The sequence below is a fragment of the Dendrobium catenatum genome, unplaced genomic scaffold (genome assembly GCF_001605985.2).
Source record: "Dendrobium catenatum unplaced genomic scaffold, ASM160598v2 fragScaff_scaffold_830, whole genome shotgun sequence".
NCBI classification, from domain to species: domain Eukaryota; kingdom Viridiplantae; phylum Streptophyta; class Magnoliopsida; order Asparagales; family Orchidaceae; genus Dendrobium; species Dendrobium catenatum.
In genome coordinates, this window is record NW_021319292.1 from 441,321 (window position 1) to 451,303 (window position 9,983).

Genomic DNA, 9,983 nt, shown 5'->3' on the forward strand with positions numbered 1-9,983 from the left:
AAATTTTGGTACAAAATGTTCTCGTTCAAAAAATTTATACTAGAAAATTATTTAAAAAAAATAAGAAAATTTTGTTGAGCAAGGGTAAAGTCCAGAAGATTTCAGCAGACTTATAGTCGAATTGAGCGTATCAAAAATATGAACCCAACGACACAAAATTCAACTCAATTTGAGCCCAAATTGAAGACCCGAAGTGCATTTGGAGAGTCCAAATGATAAATTGGATGATCAATTGACTTTCAAACATGACATGCTTATAGTGGAATCGAGCGGCTAGACGAGACGAATCCAACAAGCCCAAGATCACTGAATTATGATATCATTCATATATTCAAATGCCTAGTAAACGATCCATAATTAAGGGGATCAACATCTGCCGTCCATTCAAATCACTCATAACTTACTCTTGATCTTCCTCCTATTTGCTGGTCATGTCACTCTCAGAAAACTATAAATAAACCATTCGTTCTTCATGGAGGGGGGACTAAGGAAGGAACATAAGAAAAGAGTTATCTTGCCAATAGACTCCTCATCAATCACCACCGGACTTCCACCCAGCCACCGACTATCGTCAGACTTCCGCCCACCACCAACGTAGGCCAGAATTTTGCCTTGCCTCGGACTCACGCTGGACATCCCTCCGATTGTTGATTGACACTGGACTTTACCCTGACTATCGACTAATGCTGGGTTTTCTCCCTATCGTCAATTGAAGCCGGATTTCCGCCTGACTACCAAACGTTCTCAGATTTTCGATCTATGTTCATAAGTAGGTTTTAACCCGATAATTGCTTATTGTAATATGATCGTCCACAATTTCAAGGACGGTCACTTGTAATTTATTCAAATACTAGTAGAATCATTTGAACTTGGCGTGGCCCTATGATTTTTTTCTTTTACAAGGGTTTCCACGTAAAAATTCTAGTGTTTTCTTCTTTTTTTTTGTGTTGAATATCCGTACAACGCTAAGACAAAAGATTCAAACGTTATCGCCAGGTATATTATAGCCCGCGACAATACAAAATTGATCTGAATTCATTCCATGATTGACCTTTTTAGGTCAATTTTTATACTTAATGGCCAAAGTAAATTAAAGAAATTTGATATATACTCTTAAGACTAAATTAACTCCAGGATGATTCTGAAATCTAACACAACGCATATAAGATATAATATGAAAAAAAAAAAACCTTTCTTCTCGGAGACCTCAAGCTCAACTTCTGGAGAACTTGTATTGTTGTCGGGTACAACGGTCTTGGATTGAGGTCCGAAACCCTCCGGTCGTTCACCGTTCGCCTCGGCAGCCATGGCCGGTTGATGCAGCAAGCAGTAGGAATGATTGAACAAAATTATATTGCTTCATATTTATAAGGTTTCATATGCATTTCGTGTGTTATCTTCAAATAATTAGTCTTTTTTTTTATATTATATTTTATTTTATTTCATGCTTGTTTTGACTTCAGCCGAGCATGCGAAGGAGCAAACGTTAGAAGACACCAATGTAACACGGCAAGGCGATGGCATTACTTAATATTACATTTGCCAACCTGAAGCCAGCGGGAAGGAAAGGAAGCTAAAGTTGGCTACCTCTCTACCTCTTGAGAGATGCATCAATGAAACCGTCCAGCAGGTCCTATGTGTAAACTTTCATGAGACCCTACTAAAAAGTTAGATTTTTCATAACACTTATTATGAGCGGTTTTAGAACCGCTTCTAAATATCTCTTTTAGCGCCGGTTTTAGCCGGTGCTTTTTGCACCGGTTTTAACCGATGCAAATAATCCTCATTTAATATCCCGCTTAAGCCCTAATTCCCAATATATGCGCGCGAAACTAAACTTCGCGATTGTCTCCGAACCCTAGCTTTCTCGTTCCTGCGCGTGACTCGATCCCTAGCTTTCTCGTTCTTGCGCGCGACTTAAGCGGAGCATTCGAGGGTTCGTCTCCGAACTCTTCTCCTTCCTGCGCGCGACTCAAGCGGACCATTCGAGGTTCGTCTTCGATCCCTCTTCTCCCTCCTGCGCGCGACTCAAGCGGATCAGAGAATGGAGTGTCGCACTATCGGAGAGGATCAAATCGCACATCCCGCTCGCATTTTGATCGGTATTCTCCTCACGCAAGGACACATCAAATATTGTATGTGAGCTGCCACTGTTCTCTTGTACCATTTTTGACAGTGAATTATTTTTCCTTTACTTATGTTCTTTTTTTTTGGTCTAGGACTTTTCATGTAAATCTGCATTTTTCTTTATGTGTTTTGTTCCCTATTTTTTATATCATTGTTATATATTTAGGCATAGCTTTCAATCGTATTCGTAGCGGTTTTACAACCGCTGCAAAGAAAATTGTGGCGGTTAAAACCACCGCGATAGATCAAAATTTGTGCTGCGATTACCTTATTTTTTTATAGTGAGAGGCATACAACATGAGATGTAGCGACACCAATGATGCTTTGCTGTTTATATGTACGTAGAGAGAGCTTGCTAAACACCTAGCGGCGAGCGGAGGAGGAAGATCCATTCCACTTGGGTGTAATTTGGAACATCATTTTTTACTATTTTGTGGTGGAAATTCACAACTTTTATTTATGGCAATAGTGGTGCTTTTATTAATCAATGGCAGCGGTTTAAAACGTTAGAAATTTAATTATAGTAGTTTATCAACCACTGTGCACCTGTTGTATTTACATTTTCGAACTAGGGCACGAACGGAGGCAGTTGGGCTTGATGCGAGATTGATTGCGACTATTTATTTGACGAAGAGAAGCTAGCGGTAAATTTTTTATAGCTTTTAAAGTTTTTTTTGAAAGTGTTCGAAAACAAATTAAGAAATGCCCCATATGAACTCAAGGTCAAGTTTCTTGCTTTCAAACTTAAAAAGAGTTCATCCTTATGATGAGAGAAAGTGAAATGACAATTCATTTGGGAAAGAAAAAGCAAGATTATTATATGAGAAAAAAAAGAGTGAAAAATTACATCTGAAGTATTTATTATTGATAGGCCATCTTCCTTACTCTATAATTTTTAATTGATAGAAGTTTTTTGTTGAGAAGTGCACCACTATTTTTGAACAACTCATGATGAAGTATGCTATTATTAAACCATAAAAGTTTATAATTGGTTGATTTTTTTCATGATTGCATCCAAGAAACTTAATTTTGCTTTAATTATCATAGTATTGAACATTATGTAATTTAGTGTAATTAAGTGAAGTCAGTAATGATGCTCAAGCAATGATAACTTAAGGATAATTATAGAACATTATATTTTTCCTAGTTTCAAGTGATTTTTGTATTAAAAAACATCTTTACAAAGTAATAAAAAGTCATCATAAACGAATCATAAATCTCAAGATTCAATGCCTAAAAAAATCCCAAAAAAGTTATCATGACTTCGCAAACAAAACATGCATCTCTGTTTGCAAAACCAAATTATGGCCATAATAATGGGAATAACAAGTGGTCTCCCAAATTTAAATATGGAAGCGGCGCAACTGTCATTGGTTTGACACATCATTTCTATGCATTCCTATCATATATTGTTAAGGAGGTGTGACAATATGATTGGTGTACAATCCATGACAATAAGAACACATTCTCCTTTCAGAAAGATGATGAGAAGATTGTGCTAATGCTGTGCAAAAGAACTCACTAAAAATATCCAAGAAATAACATTTTTTAATTATGTTTATATGGTCCATGAAGGAGACAAAGATTTCGTATGCTATCATCATCTTGGAAGAAAGTCCTAAAGATGAGCGATCCAACTTGGGTTTTGACCCATGCTACAGTAATATAAAAATATCATTTCACCAGAGATACCCACAAGTTTGTAGCCTTCTAGTGGCATCCAACATGCCATTAACCTCATTCATGACTCAATCATTTAACATGAACCCATTCCTCTTAAGACATAACTCATAAAAAATATTAGGCGTTATAGTGATAGGATAATATGATAGTTAAAGTCATCCTTGGTTAGTTGATCTCATGGCCCTTCATTAAAATAAAAAGTTGTCATGATTTAATATTTTTTATTGACATTTTCATTAAGTAATTAAGCCCCATAATTGTACCAATAACTTATCTACTAAAGCAAAACAAATTAATTGGTCTCTAACTTGCATAGATAAGTTTTGAAATCCTAAAATAATGATTCATTGAAGCCCTAATGTTTGCACTCCCTAACCCTATCTTGCAAGGTTTTTAAGATAGATGGTGATCTTTCAAATGTGGGCTTTAACTAGTGGTTTGGATTGATTGATCAATTTTTTTGTAAAAGAAAGATGCCCAATTTTAACATAGTTTTATCGCTCACATGTAAATTGATTGATAGCAAAGCCTATTAACTATAGTTTGGGAAATTTCTTGTGATTTTTATTGTAGAAGAAAGTATGACATTGGGATCATTTTTTGGGAATAATTTACATATAATATATCATCAAGTCAAACCATCAATGGAAACATATTTGAAGTAATATATGGTGAAAACTCCACTCCAACTGAATGCATTTCAAAAACCACTATAACATGGTTAACTACTATGCATATAAAAGAGTTTGAGAGATAAAAATAAGTACACCAACAAACTTATGACATGACTGAAAAAAAATACAACATTTGCAAGTCAACAAGTTCCAAAAACTAATAACCTTTGAGAAAGGAAACTCGATATGGACTCAACTATAAGAAGTGTGATTTCCACTAGCTTCATGTGATAGACTTAATTGAAGGGCTAGATATACTTTTTGAGTAATTTGATAAATAAATGAACATGCTTATAAAATTTGTATACTTGAAGATTGTAAGGTTTCCTTCACTTTTAATATTTTAGATCTATGAACAAATGATAATTTAGAAGTAGTTCAAGATGATAAGGATGAATCTGCCATAATTTGGGGATTTTGACATGAATCTAGGACTTAGAATTGAGTCGCCCAACATTGGTGCCTAAGATCATAACATTACACTACAGAAAAATCAATGATCACCAGCGAAAATTTCGATGAAATTTTCTGCCATAAATTTTTGAGGGTGACTACTCTCCCAAAGGAGACAAAGGAGTTGAGCATATCATCTGGCAAATGATGGCTACTCTCATCAAGGAGATAAAAAAGATGAGATAAATACATACAAACTTACTGACACAATAGTCTGAGATGCAAGCAAAGTTGTAATCATATCTAAGGAAAAATTGAAATCAAAAGGATCAGCAGCCTAAACATGAGTGTGAGAGGAGCAAAAAGACTGAGGATGATTATAATAGATTTTTAGATATATTGAAAAATGTTATCAGTTTTTTGTTTAGATTGTTAATAATGTTTGGAGAACTTATTTGAATGTGTGTAAGGATGACACTGTTGTGAGATTTATGTTGCTGAATTGAATAGTTTATGTTTACAATTATTATATTTTAAAATTTATTTTATTTATATTTTGAATTGTTTGGATTATGTTATTATTAGCATTATTGTACATGATGGATTGTCTCTTGTAATAATTATGTATAAACTGTTGTGTTTTGAATTGTGTTAATGGTTTAGGTGAAATAATGAAGGGCTCCAAATTTTTTAGTATGCTACAGGTTTTCAATGAACTTCTAGTGAAATTTCCGCCGAAAATCCTCGATACGGCACCGACGGATAGAACTTTTGAAGCAGGGGGGAGGGGGAGAGGGGGTGCAAAAATTCTGTCAGAAATTTTGCCTGAGCTTTCTGGCAGTGATTCTGTCCATTCCATCTCTTTTAGCAACGTCTTCTTAAAAAACATACAATATCCGTTAGAAAATTTACCGGTGGGAAAAACCATCGAATTTGATTTTCCTACGCGCAATTTACCAACCAATTTTTCCATTGGAATTTATTGATTTTGGCCGAAAATTAGTAATTTTCATGTAGTGCTATCACCTAGGCTCCACCTACTTAGGTAAGAACTCCCAACTCTGGCACCTATGCTTCACCTACTCATGTAAGAAATTTTGGGGTAGGACACATAGGTGCTCAAAATTGGTGCCTAATCATCAAATCATCAAGTAGTCAATCCTAGATCGGACCTAGCGCTTGAGAATTGCACGTAGACATAGCTTTAGGCATCCACCTAAATCAACTTATTTGGGAAAGCCATATTTTGTGTATATTTGCTTGTTGTAATAGTTTTTTTGGGAGAGTGATGAATAGTTTTTCATTTATCAGCTTGTGTCCAAATTTAGAGATTAATGTTTTATTTGAGATGACTTATTTATTGTTTTAAAAGCAACTTTTTAGCACAAAAAATTTAATTTTTGTATTAAAAAAATGGTTTTAAGTAAAGAAAGTCATCCAAACAAAACCTAAATCTATTTTAAGTAAAATTTAATTGTAAATGTTAAGGATACTTTTGATGAATGATAACTTCTCTTCACAAAAAATCACTGCAAGATTAAATCCTGTAAGTGCAGCTTTGCTAGGGTTTCGTTCCCCTCTTCTCCCCTGTTGAGCTTTTTTTTTTCTTCGTCGTCGCCCCTCCGGCTTAGCCGGAGGCTTCTCTCCATGGAGTCGTCTCTCCTCTCATCAGATTTTCCTCCTCTCACATCTGCTGGTGTTGCGGTTCCTCCTGCCTCCTTGCGCAACTGGAACCAGATTTTTGCACCGGACACTTCTTCTACTCCTAAAGTCTTCAGTTTTACCCATCACCCTTTAGAACCTGACATTATCCCTTTCTCTAGTGAGAAGCTAGCTAAGGGGGGTGATGATTGGAGCTTATGCCTTGTTGGTTACTCTATTGGTCGGAGGCCCTACTATGAAGCGTTGTTGGGAGCGTTAAATAAAACCTGGTCTCTTAAAGGTTCTCTCCAACTCCTCCCTCTCAGCGATGGTTTCTTTTTGTTGCGTTTTTCCTGTGTTGAAGATTTTGATATGGCATGGTTTAAAGGGGTGTGGTTCATGCTTGGGAAACCCTTTGTCCTTCAAAAATGGCACCCCAAATTCAGACCGAAGAGGGAGAACTTTTCTTCGATTCCTATTTGGGTAAAAATTCACGATCTTCCTTTGGCTTGCTGGAATTCGGAGGGCATCTCGAGAATTGCTAGCAAAATCGAAGTTCCCCTGGCTGCTGATCAACTCACGGAGCAAAAAACTCACCTCACCTTTGCTCGGGTTTGTGTCCTGGTAGATTTTAATGCTACTTATCCTGATAAAATTAAAGTCTCGTTGGATGGGGATGTGGTTGAGCTTAAAGTACAATACGAATGGAGGCTGATCCCTTGTGAACACTATAAGTCGGTAGTCCACTACTCTTCCTCTTGTCCTCTGAACCCTTCTCCAGTTGGTAATGATTCTGTGACTTCTAAACCTTATTCTCGTGGGAGGAGTACAGCAAGAAACCTACAAACTGATTCCCTTCTAGATCCCATATTCCTTCTAGACCACCACGGTCTGATTCTAAACCCAAGGATGCTACTACCTCAGCTCCTAATGCTGCTACCAATTTACCCACCTTTCCTCTTCATACCAACAGTATTAGTCAACCGTTACATTACCAAGCTCACTCCCCTCCTCCACTCTCCAATACAGGAAATTTTCAGTCTATAGGCAATGTTGAAACTATTCCTTTTATTGTGTTACCTCCCACAGATGGCATTCTCAATGAGGGTCACTTGTCTGACTCTATTGTTGCTAGCATTCCTAATCTAAATATCCCTACTGAAGAACACTCTGCTTCCTCTAGCTCTGTGTTGGCCATTGCCTAGAAGCCGTCTACTAGTATCACCTCTCCCAATAAACTCAAGATTTTAAATTCCCAAATTGCTTCGGATCCACAAGATAATATTGTTTCTAGTAGTGATTTGGTTGGAAATTCTCTCAAGCAGCCGGGCAAAGGCAAGAAGCAATCAACCTCCAATACTTCCAAGAAATCTGCAAAGGGTAAGAAAAGTAAAAAATCCCAAACGCCCTCTACTTCCTAATGTTCCTTCCTTCCATTGGTGTGTGGAATGTTAGGGGATACAACCGTCCTGAAAAAGTCTTAAGTTGCAAACGACTCATCAAGTCTTTCAAGCTTGACATGCTTTATCTGTTGGAAACTCGGGTGCATGCTCCTCTCTCTGTGATCCATTTTTTGACTCCTCACACTCTCTCTTCCTTAATGAAGAAAGGCATCATAATTTTAATCTTTCATCCACTGGTAGGATTTGGATTAAATGGAATGCTAGCAAACTTAATTTTGTTCCCACTAAAGTGACTCTGCAAATGATTAGTGGAATGATGATGGTTGGTAACCATTCCCCTTTTCATATTTCCTTTTTTTATGCCTCAAATAATGCTTCTGAAAGGAAAGACCTTTGGAACTCTATCAACATGATTTCCCCTTCTAATGGTACCCCTTGGGCTATTGCTGGGGACTTTAACTGTTGCCGGTATGCTAATGAAAAATCTGGAGGTTCTGTGCTTCATCATTCTAATCTGGTTGATATCAACAGTATGATTTTTGATAATAATCTGGTGGATTTACATTCTGTTGGAAGTTTCTTTACGTGGTTTAATCAACAATCAAAAAATCTAAATTTTATAAAATTGGACAGGCCCCTTGTTAATGAGGACTGGGTGAAGAATTTTCCTAATGCTTACTGCTCCTTTTAGAGTCCATCCTGCTCAGATCACTCTCCCATTATTCTGCACCCGGGTGTGAACATCCATTCTCATCACAGGTTTCTTTTTAAGAATTTTTGGACTAATCAAGACAGATATTGGGTTCATCTTTTAAATGCTTTCTCTATGCCTATTATTAGGAACCCTTTGTCCGATCTTTGTAATATTCTCAGGCAATTAAAAGGAGACATTAAAAAGCAGGAATGGGCTAATTCTCAATCTATCAATTTGCAACTTGATGCTCTTCATGCCAAGCAACTGGATCTCTTAGCTCTTATCCAAAATTATCCTTTGGATGCTTCTCTTGGTGCCTCTCTTAAAGATACCAACTCTAAAATCTCTACTACTTCCTCCTTGAAAGCTAGCTGGGTTATTCAAAGAGCTAAGTTAAAATGGCTTCATCATGGTGAGGATGATCTTAAATTTCTTTATGCTAAAATTAGGAGTAGGATGGGCAGCTCTAAATCTGTTGTTAATTTATTTGCTTGCAATCCCAATGTTGCTAGGGAGGAGGTGCTTCAATCTATTATTAAGTACTTTCAGGAATTGTTTAACCCTCTTCCTTCTTCTTTCATGAATTTGGATTCCTTTCCTATTGGTTCTGCTATTACAGATATTTATGCTAACTTACTTACTTCTCCTATTTTGGATGATGAAATTAAAACTGTTGTCTTTAAGGGATCCTCTAATTCTTCACCTAGGCCAGACGGTTTCAACTATCACTTTTATAAATCTGGTTGGCATATTATTGGTTCTCATGTTTGTAATGCTATTAGATTTTTCTTTCTCAAGGGATATATTCCTAGTGGGGTAAAAGCTATTGCTCTAGCCATTATTCCCAAGCACTGAAATGCTACTTCTATTACTGATTATAGGCCTATTTCCTTGTGTAACACTCTTTACAAAATCATTGCTAAGGTTATTGCTCGTAGGCTGAATCTGATTATGCCTTTTATTGTTAAAGACACGCAAGCGGGTTTTGTGAAATCTAGAGTTTCCACTAATAGCATTCTGCTTGCTAACGATATTCTCTCTTTGGTCAATAAGAGAGGGGCTGGTAACCTCTTCTGTGCAAAAATTGACATAAAAAAAATCGTTTGATTCTGTCTCTAGGGAATTCTTACTTGCTCGTATGTTACAAAAAGGCTTCCCTAAGCCTTTTATCAACTGGATTAAAGCATGTATCTCTAATGTGAATTTTTCTGTTGTCATTGATGGTGCTTTGGAAGGTTTTTTTCCCTCTTCTGCTGGGCTGAGGCAAGGTTGCCCTCTTAGCCCTTACCTTTTCTGCATAATTATGGATGCCTTCTCTAATCTTCTAGATGAAAGTGGTTTCAAAGGTTTTAAAGCTGACAACTACCA